We start from the raw sequence: 17,219 nt of genomic DNA on the forward strand, positions 1-17,219 counted from the left end.
AGTTATCAAAAATAATTTGTAACTTTCTTTAGAAGTCAAGAGTCACAGAGCTGTTAATTCCAAGACTCAACGTAATAGACAATAAAGAATTGTAAACATGGCATGAGAGATTTTAAGGCCCTGTCTTTGAAGGTTGAGGTCTGGTTTTAAATAACCAGATTCGATCACTACAGTGCAGAGCTGCGCTAAAGAAAATACAAAAAAAAAGAAAATAGTACCTCAATCGCAGCGCAACCAAAGACGGACACTAATTAACTTAATCGATCTGTATTTGGTCCATGCACCACACAAAGAAACAGAAGTGATATCTGGCAGGCGCTGTCAAATTGGAAGGTAGCAAAGAAAAGTGATAATGATGCCAACGAATAGTAAATAATGGGCGAGCTAAAAGCCTCTTTTTACACTTTTCTTTTTTTAAACACAATAGATCGTCACCAAGTGACAGCGCATAGGCGAGAGTGACAGCGCATAGGCGAGACCTAAAAAAAAAAAGGGTACAAAGTGGAAAAGGTAATTCTATTATCTTGTGTTATACACAGATGATTGAAAAGTTTCTGGGGTTGAGAGAAGGAGAGGTCAATGCATTATGGCCACCATTGAAAGACGGCAAGGAAAGAGAACATTGTTAAGATTAGTGTATTTTTTAAAGCGCGTGTGAAGTGAGTTTAAACCTTACTTTGTGCTTGAAGAACAGCAGCATGTTGAGTTCTTTCTTGAAAGTCAACATGGATGGGTCTCTCCGTGTTCGAGAAAGGTGTTCCAGATCTGTGGAACACAACCAGAATAGTAATGTCAAAGTTTGTTTTGTCTATGAAATTTGGGGCTCCCAGCTTCAGGGTCTTTTTGCTACTACCCATGAGCTGGCCTTCATTTCTGTCAGGTACTCTGAGGCGGTACAATGATACCTGTGTATGGTGAAACCGGCTAGTTTGAAGGTACACTGTGCCACCAAGGGGAACCAAATTAAGGTTTGCAAGACTGGGACAAAATGATCATATTTACTGGTACTTGACACAGGTTGGACAGCAGCAAGGAAGACTACTTTCAGGGGACAAGCTAACTTTAGGATACTTGCAGAAGTAGAATTCCCTACGCTGTGTTGGAGAGTACCAGGGATTATAAAATTATTTAGAAATCTAGTCGTGTTAAATGGTGTCATCGTAAGGAGTATCCTGAGCTGATAACTGGTTACCTTCTGCCTGGCTGCTTTGTAGGATTGCTGAATTTCACAAGTCCACACTGACTTGAGTCTTTATGAGCTCACAATTATAGTGGATTGAAACGCTGTCGACCGATAATACGGATCCGCTTAAATGAGGTTAATTTATAATATACAGGCCTTATTTTTGTAACTTAAGTTGTGATAAACACATTATTTTGCTTCACACACAAGTATCACCATTGCCTGAGTACCAACCATGTTTTTCCTATATCAGTGAAATTCAATGTACATATTGTCTGTTTCTATCTATGTTTAATTTATTATAAATGTATTTTTCCGATGTTGCGGGTGGCACTTGGGCTCAATGCAGCGACTCTACCTCATTAGCCCTTCTGGCTCAGTATGATGAAGAGGGCAGAGTCCTCTTCTGTGTCTGCCTGAACCATGGTGGATCATCTTACAGGCCTTCAAAGGCAAGAAGTTCAAACTAGTATGGCGGCAATGCTTCTTGTGATGCAGTTCTCCTTCCTGTAGCTCGTATTTCCTGAACTAGACCGAAACAAGCACTGGCAATGCCAGTAGGTCAGGCTTATGAATGCAATGTCAAGCCAGACTAAAAAAATCTATTTATGTTAATGACTGCCTTCTCCCATCTGTGATGCTGCCAGAGAAAACCCCATAAATTATCTAGTTCTATAAGACACATTGATAGCATAAAAATAGTATGTGTGAGCTCAGGCAGCTGGAAAAATAGATACAATGATCACAGATGTGTGAAGGGCAAGTACTTTTTTTGTGGAAGCGCACACACAACTCCTGCCCAATCAAAACATGTACTCCTGGCTTCCAACATGTGGGTGGAGCCAACTCCCCTCACCTGGTGGTTCTTGCATAATTGTCTGGGAACAGCTGTGCTGTCTAGCCAGACCATAAAAAGGATAAGAAGGCTTCTGCTCACTGCATAATAATGCAGTCAACCTAGTAATTATAGATGGTTTTGTAACCTCCTTGCCTAATCACTTTTTGGTCCCCTTTTTTCAGACAGTATTGATGCATTTAGATTTTATCCTACTGCAAGTAGGCAGCCGTCTCCAGGTCCTGCACAGTTCAGAGTGAGCTGTTTACTACTTGTGTTCCTTCATTGTACCACAGTCATTAGCTGTTCTCATTACTGCTCCTCTACCTTCCAACTTCCTGCCACAATTTGTATTTCCTTGTGACTTTTTCCTCTTTCTATAAACCTTTAGATGGATGCAGCTGCTTCTCCATGTTCATTTCATGTGTGGGGAAGCAAAGTACCTATCGGGGAGACACCCTTACTCGAGCAGAATAAATCATGACAAACTTAGCGGCATATCTACAAGATAATGATGCAACATGGTGCTGCAAGCTTTCTTGCTGCATTGAGCTACGCCATTAGGAAAGTGCAGGGATGCGTGGTATTTACAACAATACAACACATCCCTGTGCTTTCCTCTGATCTGGTGCACAATAGGCTGCCATGGTGCAAGGGTGCCTGCGTTGCAGGGATGGTTGTTTTGGTGTAGGGAGACACACCTTACTGCACAAAAACATTAATTGATGGCGTTTTCCTCCTTGTATGTGTGATGCAGAATGCAGCACACGTAGAGGAAGAAACGAGGCGAAAGAAAGGTATTTCTCCTCGTTGCAACACTTTACCGCCTCCCCTGTTGAGGTGTTGAAATCTGACACATTCCCTTTTTTACAAAACCTTGTAAATCTGGGAATGCATCAAATTCCATGGGTGTTGCATGCGAATACCAACAACACCACCCATGGAGCGCCCCTTACACGCCAAGTAATTCATGAAAGGGGTCCATATTTACAAGGCCATGAAAAGCCATGCAGGGTGGCTTTGCGTGGCCTTGTCAATATGGACCAGCACACTGTGCCACCGGAGCATTAAAAAAAATGAAGCTCTGGTGAAGCAAGGGGCTTGTAATTATGCCCCTTATTGTCTCTTATATCTTTCACTCGACTGGTTGAGATGCCAAGGTCTTCTACAATTCAGCACCATGAATCCTTTTAGTGGCAACCACCACATAGCAACAAGCAGAGATGCTCCAACAGTTATGCTTGGAGAACGGTAGGCTTCAATATTCTGTTAGCTCTAGATACTTGAATCTCCCTGTCGTTAGCCCCAGTGCTCCTGTTGTTTGGGCTGCCTATTTAAATTGAAGGAATATTAGGACTTCCTCACTTTGCATTTTGCCGTAAACCACCACACTTTGGACAGCGGACCACTCTCAGATGAAGAAAAAGGCACCAATCCAAATATCACCAAACAAATTTGTTATCAAAATCACGCGTGCACTTTCCAAATGCTCCCTGTCCCAAGAGCATAACCCAAAGGGTCAAAAGTCAATTTCTGTCCTGTCCTCCACCGAGACGACGGCGTGTTGAGATAGCGATGGCGCCGAAGGGTTGACTTACTGAGATCAACTTATAAGGTAATTACCATAAGGATATTTAACATTTCTGAAATAACCGAAAAAATCAGAAGACGGAAACCGATAATTACACAGGACGATTTTCTTTCTTATCAAGGCATAACTAAACAATAAATCGTGTTGGAAAACGGAGGCCTAAAAGACATATAAGTCGTAGTTTCTACTATTATTGGGATAAACAACGAATTTGGAAACCCGTTACGCCTCGACATCACTATCGCGCCCTGAAGAAGTTCTGGTTACAGAACGAAACGCGTTGGCTGATATTTTTTCACTGAATGGATTATTAAATGAATATTGCAACTATAAATCACGACTCAGCGTTTACATATGAGGACAATTGAGGAAGTTGAATAGTCTCTGTTTATTAGAAGAGACCAACTTGCACAGCAGTGCTTTTCCATCCAGGACAGAAATTGACTTTGCATTTTGCCTTTCACCCAACTCTCTTTGCTCATTATCGGGCTACTGTAAAGTACTATTAGCTCCCTCTGAGGAGTGGTGTTTGATTGGTCACTAATGTCCTCTGCCAATACAAGTTTAAATATTTACCCTACTTTTTGGGCCAGTTTCGAAAGAACCTTTGGATGGCCTGCTAGGGAGTTCTCAGCAGAAGAGGCTCTCTGTGATCTACAGCAGAGCAACCAGGATGACAGGGCTGGTGTAAGTCTTTCCAACAGTGTACAGTCAAGATAACTTATGTTAAATGAACACAGAAGATTGCATAGGTGAGGTCTGAAGGAAGAAATTAAGTAGAAGTTAATGCAGACCTCTTATCCATCTTCAAGTAGGCTTATTGAGATGCTATTTTTGACATAACGAGGATTCAGGAAAGACAGTCGGAGAAATGGAAAATTGAAGGTACTGGATATATTGGACTACCTTGAATCTAGCCCCTAAAAAGACCCGAGAAAATTGTCCGACAGAAAGCAGTACTAATCAAGATGAACCAATGGAGAAAGTTATCACAAGAGGCCCACTGATAGAAATGGAAATTTACAGAAGATGGCCTGGGTAGTGCATGTATTGTGCAGGTCCTGGATTTGTGGTAAGAGATTGTCCATTGAAACCTCCCGCCCCTCCACGAGAAGTTTGAAAAAGTCAGAGCTCAAACTCTATAAGAGAAAAGAGAACATGTGTTCATTGACTCCAATATTGTAATTCAAATATGGGTGCTTTTCTGATAACTCTGTCACCAAAATAGTTATATGAATATTATTTTATAAAATGTTGCATATGAACCAACTGAATTAGTGTACACAATTCCATGTCTTGTTATTGTGAATTTCGAAATTCAATTTCTATTATTTTTTATTAATGTATATTATCCCTCTGACCATCTTTCACTCTTTCTCTCCTTCAATATTTTTGTTCTCTATTTTGTGTTACTTTTCTGAAATCTTCAATAGTTCAATTTTAATTTCACTTAATCTAATTTTAAGGTTCATCGTTATATTTTCAATCCTGTATTTATTGGTTTTAGTTTATCTAAGGGGACTGTATTTTATGGCTTAACCATAGATATTTCTATTAACTAACCTATTCATTATTGCATATTGATTTAGATAGATATGAATTTAAATAAACATTATGAGTATTGAAGAAACCTATTATTTTTACATATCTTTAAGAATGTTATTCTAACTGTATACTTTTTAGAATTTTAAAAGTGTAACACTTATGATTGACATCCACAGTGTTAGAAACCAAAGTAATTATGAAGACAGTGCGGTACTAAGGAGGGACTAACAAGCCTATGAAGGAATCAGATTCAGATTCAGATTAGCTTTATTCGATTTTAGTTTAAAAAAAATCATAAAAGCAGCAACAATACAAAAAATAAATACCTTAGCATTTCATTACAAAGATATTGTCAACTATTAAAAACAGGATTAAATGGATATGACGGATCAGCTAATCAAAATAGAACATTTCATAACAGCTCTAAAAGAAACAAGAAGGGTCATGCATACAGTGCCACAAAATAGCTAATGTTTAGGGGGAGAACGTCGGGCAAACCTATATCGGCACTTTACTTGTTAATTGCTTACAACGTGTCAATTGAGCTGGTACTCATGAATGGCCTCTTAAAATTTGGTTATCAGAAAATACAATTTTTAAGCCGTGGTTCAAATCTGTTAAAGACTAGATGGTTAGTGGCGCTAGATGCACAGGGTCCCCTTCCCCAGGGGTTGTATTTCTTTGTCATTAATCTGGGTAACGGAATGTGTGGGATACTTGGGTAAAAGTCATGCAAGTCACAGATGGAAATGGGGCCATCTCCTTCGTTGGGCAGGCAGGATCGTAAGTATGGGGTGGTGTTCTTATTCTTAAATTTAATTAACACCAGGTCCCCAGATGTGTTTTTGGGCAACGTACCTATCCACCCCACCCTCCTGACGCTCAGGATTCCACCGTCTAGATCAGGTGGCAAAGGTCTTTTGTTCTGTAGCCAGAAAATAGCCTTATTTAGCAGGTCCTCGTATGTTTCGTGTTTTCCCTGGCTAAGTGGGGGAACCCCTGAGAGGACAGTCACGTATGGGGCGGCTTCAGGAGGTAGGTTAATATGTGGCATTCTTACTGGATCGGCTCTGGCCACTGTGTAGTTGATTAACTATGGTTTCAATGCCACTTTAGGACCTGTTGAGGTAGGTGAGTTAGGAGGAAGTATGTTGGTTTGGACATTCTTACGAGTAGTTGACTTGAACTTAACAGGGGTAGTGGGAGGATTAGGATAAGCGGGTGTTACCAGCTTCTTGGTTGGTGAGGAATTCCTTTTAATTTGTTTCTCAATGCTAGTCAGCCTGTCCCCCAAGTCATTAAGTTTTGTAACCAAAGGTGATATAACAGATAGGAACAATTGCTCGAGCTGAGCCAGCAAAGTCAGTTGGGTGGTCGGTACAGGGTCAACTGTTATGTCCACATCCATATCCGCCATAGGTGTGGTTGGATTAGAGGGGGATGATGTGTGGCTGGTGCATAACTTTTGAGTTTTTGGTGGGTTCTCATTGACATTACCCCCATCATGCTTCCTTTTAATATTGAAACCCCGAGACAGAGCAATGGGCTCATTTTTGTCTTTGTTTAAGGGTAGAGGTAGGTCCCGCGGAGTACCGTTTACATTGTCAGAATTATTGCCCACGACTGTAATACTTGGGGGGGTGATGCATCCGGGACATACTTGGTGCCACACAGGGCGTTGAGCTCCTCCCAAACGGATATGTTTAATATACGATCCCCCGCAAAAATGACAATAAGCAGTACAGAGCAAGTTAAAACGTGAAGTGCGTCTCAATACCTCATCCAATGGAAAGGTCAGGTGGAGTAGCCCGTCCCGGCCTCTTCTGGCCTCTGAGGGCCACAGAGGGCCCGCCCTTTGCCCGGGCTTAGCCCGGCGCGATCCCGCACGCGATCCCGCGACGCGGAGGGCAGTCCTTCGTTTTAAGCGCCTCCGGGCGCTCTCTGATTACTGGAGGCGGCGTCCAGCCGCTAAAGAACTTGGGGGATGTAGTCCCCTGCCCCGGCGGCCGCGCTGCAGTGTCCTGGCAGCAGCGGCGATGGCGGGGACAGAGGGTCGCTGGATTGGGGTGTGCGAGGCAGCAGGTGAGGGACAGCACTATGGCCCACGGCACAAACAGGAAAGCCTCCCGCTCCCCCGAGGGCAGTCCTTCGTTTTAAGCGCCTCCGGGCGCTCCCTGATTACTGGAGGCGGCGTCCAGCCGCTAAGGATCTTGGGGGATGTAGTCCCCTGCCCCAGCGGCCGCGCTGCGGTGTCCTGGCAGCAGCGGCGATGGCGGGGACAGAGGGTCGCTGGATTGGGGTGTGCGAGGCAGCAGGTGAGGGACAGCACTATGGCCCCACAGCACAAACAGGAAAGCCTCCTATGAAGGAATCAAAAGCCAGCATTTACGAAAGACAATGACACAAGCCAATGACAAATATGGGCTGAGAGTGGACAATCCAGTGACAAATATGGGCGGAGCGTGGGCGGGGCTTCAAGTACATACTCCAATACAGCATGGCTCGCAGAGCATGCGCTGCCCAGGCTCAACCTAAGAAGGCAGAGAACTTAACATAGCGCAGTTTGTGCATATCTACCTGTTAAATGTCTGTTACTATGAGGTGGAGAGAAATTATGAGCTTAAATTGGTCCTGAGAAGGTCTGAGCAGCTTTGGTGGGAGGGTGTCTACCACGGGGAAGTAAACAGATCATTCCAGAGCCGAAGAATTCCACTCCCACCAAGGCTCATTTTCAATGTAATACCTACAGCTGACCCTTCTGATGTCCCTTGGGCTGTTTCATGAGCAGAAATCTATTTTCTCAGGTAGCAATGGGCAGGGGTTTATGCACCAGACAGAAGCATTCAAACTTAATCCTATTCTCTACTTTCGACCAGCTCACCTTTGCTCAGGCCAATGAGATGTTATGCCATCTCCGAACCTCATATTAAGTCATAACCCGGGTCCTGTGAAAGTGCTCAGGATACTCCTCTTTGTAGTAATAGGTAGATAGAGGCTGCTAGTGTAAAGATATGGGAAGTAATCACAGATCCTGCATGTTCATTAATGTGTAAATTACAATATTTTACAAAACAACCAAAAAAATATCGGCCCCCCTTTAGAGTTTGGCAGATACTCCGTCACAAACGCGAAGGTTATCTCGTCCGCCCTATTACAAGTGCATTTTTTGCCATGTGTAGTACAGCGGACGGGGTATCCGTTGTGTTTGTGATGGAGCACCTGTCTGCCAAACTCTAAATCAGATCCTAAGCGTTCAAGGTATTTTTTACTATGGGACTATCTTGTTTACCATTGTCAACTGCAACACCAATTGACTACCATTTTTTAAAACTTTAAAAAAAAACCTTTTTATTACTAGCACCGGTTTGCACACACCATCATCCAGTTTATGCATCACCTTAATTTCAAATTTGTTGTAATTTGCTGTGTTCTTTATTCTCATTCTTCCTGCATACTCATTTCTTAACCACCTTCATACCTTGCCAACTTTTCACTCCCTCACCTTTAGCGCTCTTTCACTTAGACATTACCTTAACCCTTTGACTATTGGCCCGATTCCCCTGCTATGCTGGGGGGCAGGAGGGGGCGCGCACAGACCCCCATGCTCATGACGAGCTCAGCTCGTCATGAGCCACGGTGCTCTGGTGCTCATGACGAGCTGAGCTCGTCCAGACCACGCCAGTTTAATGGAACACTCAGCACAGCAGGGGAAATAGCCCAGCGTGTAAGCGTTTCACGGGCATTGACGAGCTCAGCTCCTCATGAGCACCGGAGCACCGTGGCTCATGACGAGCTGAGCTCATCATGGGCATGGGAGGGGTTAATTCGTTTCATTGCTATTTACTATTCTATTTTTTATTTCCCTCATACAGACACGTTGCACACATTACATCTATTTGTTTTTATCCATCACATTCACACAAGCCACCGTATGCTCAATTCTTTTTACTACTAACGGAACTTATTCACATTGGCAGTTCGGTCTGGACTGTTCCCATGGGGCACAGGGTCAAGACTGATCTGCATATGGCTGGGTCCAAACTGGGGTGGCGAAGTGAGCTAAAGAACGATGATTGATTCAACAAAGATCTTTGGCTGGGGGAGAATGTTTGCATTGTCAGCATTCTGTCCATCATTTGTTTGCTGTAACACGTCATTTAACTCTTCAGCACCATCTTCTTGTTTCAACATCCTAAAATAGTATCTTTCTAGTGCCAAACTCACTGTGAGCAAATAACGAGCACCCATCCTTTTGAAACACATTTCAAACTCCTTGAGCTACTCTTCATTCTGTCCTAGAGGTAAACTTTGATATATACTTCATACCGTTTGGGCCCCAGACAACGTGTGAGTATCGCAGTATTCTTTTATCGCCCCCGCTAGGTATAACAATTGCTGTCGATTAATATAAAATTATCCTTTTCCCATCTCATTGGTGGTTCTCCTGGTGTCACTAAAATATGATAGCACTGTACATTCACCATGACAGTAGACAATTGAGGAGAACATTTTCAAATACACACAGAAACCTGAAGGGCACTCAAGCTTCATCTACTGCAGATGCACCTGAGTAATAATAAAGTCTCTCATGATGCCCATATAGACATATGCTGACCGCCATGGGACACCCACTACTCCCAGGTTTGAGGCCCACAGTTTGCTGGCAGTGCTGCTGCGGCACCGCCATGCATATTAAGAGTTTCCTCATCGCCACAGTTCATGTTGGTGAGCCTGCCATGAAAACTGTGGCATGAGGAAACTAAGGGGGTCCTGCTGGGCCCGCTGTTGTCTGAGGGCCGTGGGGTGCATGCAAGGGGGGCCATGTGCCCCCCTATGTGCACGCACCCATTTCCTGCCTAGTCCATGCCATGCTGGAACAGGCTTTGGGGTTCCCATTGTGGTGCTTTTCTAAGACTCACCGCCTTGGACCGTCAAACCAACGTCCGCCACACCTGGGGAAAACTCCTAATCTGGCGGCGGTCGGCAGTCGAGTTTGGCGATGTGGGAGCGGTGCGCTGGTGTGGCGTCCCACTCCCACACTGCCAAATTCATAACCAGGCCCTTAATCTAAAATAATCTGGTTCTATATCTGACCCTACTCCCACCAGAATACTGCAGTTCTTCTTACATGCACACTCGTTTTCAGCTGGTACAAATTGAAAATCCCAAAAAATGGGTGTGCCTCCCTAATCAAAAGCCCATGAGCAAGTGAAGACAATTGGAACTGGATTTAGTGCACACATGCATAGGCAGCCCAGGGACAGATGATCCAGCAGAGAAGGCACACATTGCAGGAGCTACATAGGTCCTGATTCAGACGATAAACCTTACAGAACTTCTGCCAAAGATTGGCAGGTGTCCCCACCACCCTCCTCTGTTCCTCCATCTAATTTATACCCTGGTGGAATGCAGTTCGCTTCACAGTAAAACTGCTGCCAAATCGGCCATAGAGAAATTCATTGCAAGGATGTAAAGGCAGGAGGAATGGTGCAGAAGAGGCCACATTTGTTACACAGAACTGGCCCCACTGTTCTTACCATTCTATCAGGGAGCATAACCATCATGGACAGAAGATATCACTAAAAGTCCCCACGCACTGGGGGAAAACAACCAGCTTATTTGCGAAAGGGGTTTATACGAATCTGTGCCTGATTTGGTGGTCTGTCTGCAGAAAAACAACATTTCCAACATGCCCACCATGATGGCATGGCATGCCAGACATGCTTTTACTTTTTTATTCCCCAAAGTGATTCTTGCCTTGGAGATGGGAGCTGCCAACTATTGATTAGGTAGGCCACATGCCACGAGGGTGACAGTGGCGTTGATTGTACTGTACCAGTTGCGGAGCAACCAGCCTGCCAAACCACAGCGACCACCATGGTTTCGATCTCTTTTTTTTGCTTTGCCACAAACAATATAATTACTTCCCTAAGCAATACAATATTTTAACCAGTGATTTATTATATATATTTTTTCGGGCAATATTTACGAAGTACTTGAATTTTCCTTGCATCACACAAGGCAGCATAAGTGCTTAACCCCTTCAGTGCTAATGACAAGGGTAACTCGTCATGGAGTTTCCATTGATTTCAATGGAAATTACATTGAGGGGCAAGAGGGGCCTTAGCAGCCAAGTGGTTAAGTAACATTTACAAAGCCACGTGAATCAATATTTGCTTGACCATGCTTCACTTTTCACCCTGACTCGCGAAGACTTTACAGGGGTATCTCCCACACGAGGGTCCCTTGCTCACTGCGCCACTGGATTCAAGCTATCCTGGCTGATAAGGGACGATGCCCAGAAACCGGTCCCAGGATGCTTGTTTCCGGTCCAGAGAGGACCTGGCTTGGCAGTTTGGGCTGCACTATTCCCATGAGGCACAGGGTCAAGTCTGATTTGCATATGGCTGGATCCAAACTGGGGTGGTGTGGTGAGCAAAAGAACGATCAATTAAACCTAGATCTTTGTGACTGGGCGTGAATGTTTGCATTGTTCAGCATTCCGTACAACAATTGTTCCTTTTTCTTTTGTCGCCCTAAGTGGCAAGGGTATGCCCAGACGTGGGTCCCTTGCTCACTGCGCCACTGGATTCAAGCTAGACTGGCTGATGAGGTGTGTTGCCCTGAAACTGGTCCCAGCATGCTTGTTTCTGGTCCAGGCAGGTCCTGGTTTGGCAGATTGGGCTGGACTGTTTTTATGAGGAACAGGGTCAAGACTGATCTGCATGTGGCTGGGTCCAAACTGGGGAGCTGTGGCAAGCAAAAGAATGATGGATTAAACCCAGATCTATGTGACTGGAAGTGAATGTTTGCATTGTTCAGCATTCCATCCATCAATTGTTCCTTTTGCTTTTGCCACCCAAGCGAGAACCATATGCCCAGACTTGAGTCCCGTGCTCACTGCGCCACTGGATTCAAGCTAGCCTGGCTGATATGGGGTGATGCCCTGAAACCGTTCCCGGGATGCTTGTTTTTGGTCCAGGGAGGACCTGTTGTGGCGGTTTGGGCTGGACTGTTCCCATGAGGGACAAGGTCAAGACTGATTTGCATATGGCTGGGTCCAAACTGGGGTGGCGTAGTGAACAAACAAATGATGGATTAAACCCATATCTTTGTGACTGGGGGTGAATTATTGCATTGTTCAGCATGCGTCCATCAATTGTTCCTTTTGCTTTTTTACATGGGCGATCCCCTTCATTCGCTCATGTATTGTGACTCAAAATCCATTTTTACGAAAGTCAGAAAACTGTTCTGACCACGACGCAGAGACCTTTGCAGCATGGCGTGCCAATGCGAAGAGAGAACAGAATTTCGCCATATTTGAGCAAATATGGCACATATCTGCTCAATCCCCTTCATGCAACGCAGGCGCTTCGTGAAGGTTTAGTATATCTGGACCTTATGGTTTTGTTTGTAAAAATGTTAAAAGTTCTTAGCCGTACACAACTGGTAAATTGATACTTGTATAGCGCACTACTCACCAAGGCGCTTGTACGAATACCGCTGTGGAACCCATCCTGGCTTTCCCTGTGAGGTGTCCACTCCTGGGCACCCCCAAGGTGGAGGCCAGGCATCTTTAGCGTTGTGGGGCAGTTGTGGAGATTAAGCAAGCTATTGCCCAGAGTTGCAGAGTGGGACTCCATGATTGGAATAGGCACCGAGGCGAGAATTATCAGGTCCGTGGAAGTTTTTTGAGCCCAAGACCTGCTGAGGCGGGGAATTGAACCTTGGTCCCGGGCTAGACCTCTGCATCAGGGTCTGCCGCTCTAACCATTGAGCCACACTTCTCCACCTGAGAGGTTATTGTTGTTGTATTATGCCAGAGAACAACAAATGCACTCGGGTTACTTTACAGTTTCTTCATCCTCTGCAGAGCTATATAGATGCACAAAGTAACAGTATATTTCCAAGCAATATAGCTGTCACCAAATCCTTTCCCATTCAGCTCAATGAAACAACAGTATAGTGTGATGACTTTCCTTCTAATAGCCTTTTCATATTCCATAAAAATGCAAATGTTCATAAACATAAATGCAATTGCCACATTGCAAAGTGCTTCTGTATTCATGCATAGACCCCCTGCAAGGTGCATCAATCCATCATTACTTGTCTGCAGCCCACACTAGTTTAACATGCTTTAAAATGCAGACTTAAAGCTGAGACAAACAAAAGGAAAAACATATTACTGTTCCTTCAATGTGTCAGATTGAAATTACCTTTCTAGCTGCATGGAACCGCTCAGACATGATAGCATTCAACATTTATCGCACAGAGTGGTGAGATGGATACATTAAAGTTCTCCTTGCAGCATGTCCTGTGTAGAGAGAACACTGCGCATGTTCATCCGTGCAAGATGTAAAATAACATAATACAGAAATTAACTAAAAAGCACATGCCCCCTGTTGGTCCTGTTTTTTGCACAACTCAAGTCTTAAGATGGTGTAAACATTATTCCAGTTGCCCAAGTGTTTAAAATGTTTTTTTCGAAATATTAACTTGTTTTCAGGTCTGTCTCAGACAACTTTAGCTATTTGAAAGACCTCATGGCACCAGTCCTTCAAAAGTACAGTAATAAGTAGTAGGAAGGGAGAATGGATTTTGCTTAAGTCAGCTGCAGCCATTCGCTTTCATGTGTTTTTTAATAGTTTGCCAGTGCTTACATGGGCTGTCGATCAACGCCATGGCATTTCGTTAATTATTACATTGTCTTATTTGCGTTTTAGTTTTGGAGATTGTAGGAAGGTGGTTCTGTATATACTATACCAAAGTAAGGTAAAGCGTGCATAGAGTCCAGTGGAACCCCAAAGGTAGGCAGAGGTAAAAGTAGATAATACCTTACTCTCTATTTGTGGTAGTGTGGGTGAGCAGTAAGGCTCTATCAGAGGGTAGTGTTAAGCATTTATTGTACACGCTCAGGCAAGAAATGATGTCACGCACTCAAAGACTGAACTCAGACCAATTTGTGTGTATACAAATATTATTTTGTTATATTTTATTTTCTAGAAGCAAGCCAGGCCTGGTACAGATAAGTATATTAACACTTTGCAAGAATTACGCAGTTTAAATACATTTTACATGCAGTTGAATTGTTTACAGGTAAGCCAGTTTGAATTACTTTTCAGATTACTTTTCAAGTTTCTTTTCAGACTTTTTAAGTTACTTGCTCTACTCAGTGTGATATGCCTAGATATCACACTGGGACATTTCCCAGAGGAAAGGAAAGTAAATCAGTTTTGGTACATATGCAGTTTCTTAGGGTTTCATACAAACCAACTCCACACTTAAATTTCTTTAACCAGAAATCAGTTCAACGCAGTCCTATGGGAGAAAACAATGTTATTGACTTAACAGTAAGTACTTAGGTTTGGGAGTTGGGTTCCTAGGGTTAAACCCAGGGTTCACCCAGGTTCTAGGATGCACTCTCAAAGCCAGAGTCTGTGGGTGAGCAAATCCTGTGCTCACGAGAGACAATGTCTGGTTTGGGAAGGCAGGGCAGGTCCATAGGGTTGTTGGAGGCCGCTGGCTGCAGGACACACTGTGATTTCGCTGTAGCATGTTGAGGTTGGGGCAGGCCGGTAGGGCTGGGGCTATGTCAGTTGGTGTACTCCTCTTCTTCTTCAGCACAGCTCTTTGATCCTTCTTCTACTTGTTTCTTCTTGTTTGAGGAGGCAGGGTTGCCCCTAAATACTAAATTTAGGGGCGTTGCCAATGGGTCCATTCCTTGGGATGGGTACACCCCCTTTTATACCACCCTCCAATGGGAGGGGGCATAAGCCTCACTCTGGTTGGCTGGGTCTCTAGTCTTCAAGATGGCAGGGACTGAGAGTTGTGCTTCACCTCGCCTCCCCCACCTGAGGGGTGGGTTTGGCTGAAGGTGGGCACACCTCTCCTCCTAACTTGGTGTTCCCGCATATTCTACCACCCAAAGTCAGCCAGCTGGCAGCAGCAAATGGCAGGGGTAGCTCACAAAGGTGGCAAGCCTTTGAAGCTTTCCCATTGTGGACCTTCCCATCCTGGGGGAGGTGACTTTGCACCACGTCCCAGGATGTGCTTTGTTTCAGGACCCCGAGACCAGCAGGCTCTCTACCCAGGGGTCCAGAAATATGTCTGATGGTGGCAGCTGGTGAGCAGCCACTCAGCCAGGACACTACAGTTAGGTCATTTTTCAGGGTGCTTCTCTAAGATGCACTCTGAGTGCATTTTTCATTAAATCCCATTCTGGAATCAGTGTGGGTTTAATGTATTGAGAAGTTAATACCAAACTTCCCAGTTTTCAGTAAAACCATTATAGTGCTGCGGAGTTCATAATGACAAACACCCAGACCACAGAACGGTGATGGATTAAACCCAGATCTTTTGACTGGGTGTGAGTGTTTGATTGATTCAAATGCCCCGTCCATCACCACCCCCTTTTGTGCCGCTTTTGGCCGCCATAAGTGTGGCATTGTATGCTCAGACGTGAGTCCCTTGCTCACTTTGCCACTGGATTCAAGCAAGCCGGGCTGAAGACGGCTGGAATGCCAGAAACCGGTGCTCGGAAGCTTGTTTCCGGTCCAGGGAAGACATGGCTTGGCAGTTCGGGCTGGACTGTTCCCATGAGGCACAGGGTCAGACTGATTTGCATATAGCCATGTCTGAACTGGGGTGGCAGAGTGGGCTAAAGAACGGTGATGGATTAAACCCAGATCTTTTGACTGGGTGTGAGTGTTTTATTTGATTCAAATGCCCCGTCCATCACCACCCCCTTTTGTACTGCTTTTGGCCGCCATAAGTGTGGCAGGGTATGCTCAGACGTGAGTCCCTTTGGTCTCTTTGCCACTGGATTCAAGCAAGCCGGGCTGAAGACGGCTGGAATGCCAGAAACCGGTCCTCGGAAGCTTGTTTCCGGTCCAGTGAAGACATGGCTTGGCAGTTCGGGCTGGACTGTTCCCATGAGGCACAGGGTCAGACTGATTTGCATATAGCCATGTCTGAACTGGGGTGGCAGAGTGGGCTAAAGAACGGTGATGGATTAAACCCAGATCTTTTGACTGGGTGTGAGTGTTTGATTGATTCAAATGCCCCGTCCATCACCACCCCCTTTTGTACCGCATAAACTCTTTATGGCATTACTGCACTTACAATGTCTAAGAATTGACTTAGACACTGTAGGGGTACAGGGGCTAATGCACCTGTACCATGATCACTGGTATAGTGCACCCAGCTAATGGGGTGGCTAACCTATGCCAGGACAGTGGATTGTAGGCATGACACACAGGGATGTGTGCCATGTCGATTCTTTGTTCTGCACCAAAAAACGCAGCTCTTAGAGGCCTTCCTTGATCACTGTGCCCTCGGTAGCTAGGGTACCTTTTACAAGGGACTTACATCTGACTAGAGTGTTGGCAATTGGGGTTTGCAACATTACAGTCTGGGAAAAGAACATGGTCCCTGGGTACCTGGTTGGCAGGAACCCAGAGCATACTCAGTCAAAGTACATCAACATTAGGCAAAAAGTGGGGGAGGGGGATACCATGCAAAAGGGGCACTTTCCTACAGTGATGGAGCATCAAGTAGTCATTTAATTATACTGTAGGCGCAACATGACATCTTTTTCCATGTGTTTACTTTGCGCACATGAAGATTTCTTAATTGCTGATTTATTGTTTTTATTACAAAATGCATGCTCTTTGAATACCTGAGCCTGTCATAAAGACACAGTGCTCATCAACAATAATGCTTACATATTTGTTAGTTTTACTTTGCTGCCATCACACAATATTATTGGATGTGAGGCTTTTTTTGTTTAGAAATGGAGGCAGTGCACGCACCTAAACTTTCTTAAAAATTGAGTAAAAATACTTGAGCTTTGTCAAGCATACACACTAAACAATATTTTGCGCTGTGTGCCTTTTAAGTTCATCAGCTATGATGCAAACTTTATATCTGCCTTATTTTTAACACTGTACTTTGAGGGCACAGCCTAACCTCTCTAACGGGCTCATCCTCCAGCTTCCATATTGTTATAGCTGATGTTTTTAAGTCATCATGGAAATTTCTTTTGAGTTAAGCTGGGGACAACACGC

This window comes from Lissotriton helveticus, chromosome 8 (assembly GCF_964261635.1).
Source record: "Lissotriton helveticus chromosome 8, aLisHel1.1, whole genome shotgun sequence".
Classification (NCBI taxonomy): domain Eukaryota; kingdom Metazoa; phylum Chordata; class Amphibia; order Caudata; family Salamandridae; genus Lissotriton; species Lissotriton helveticus.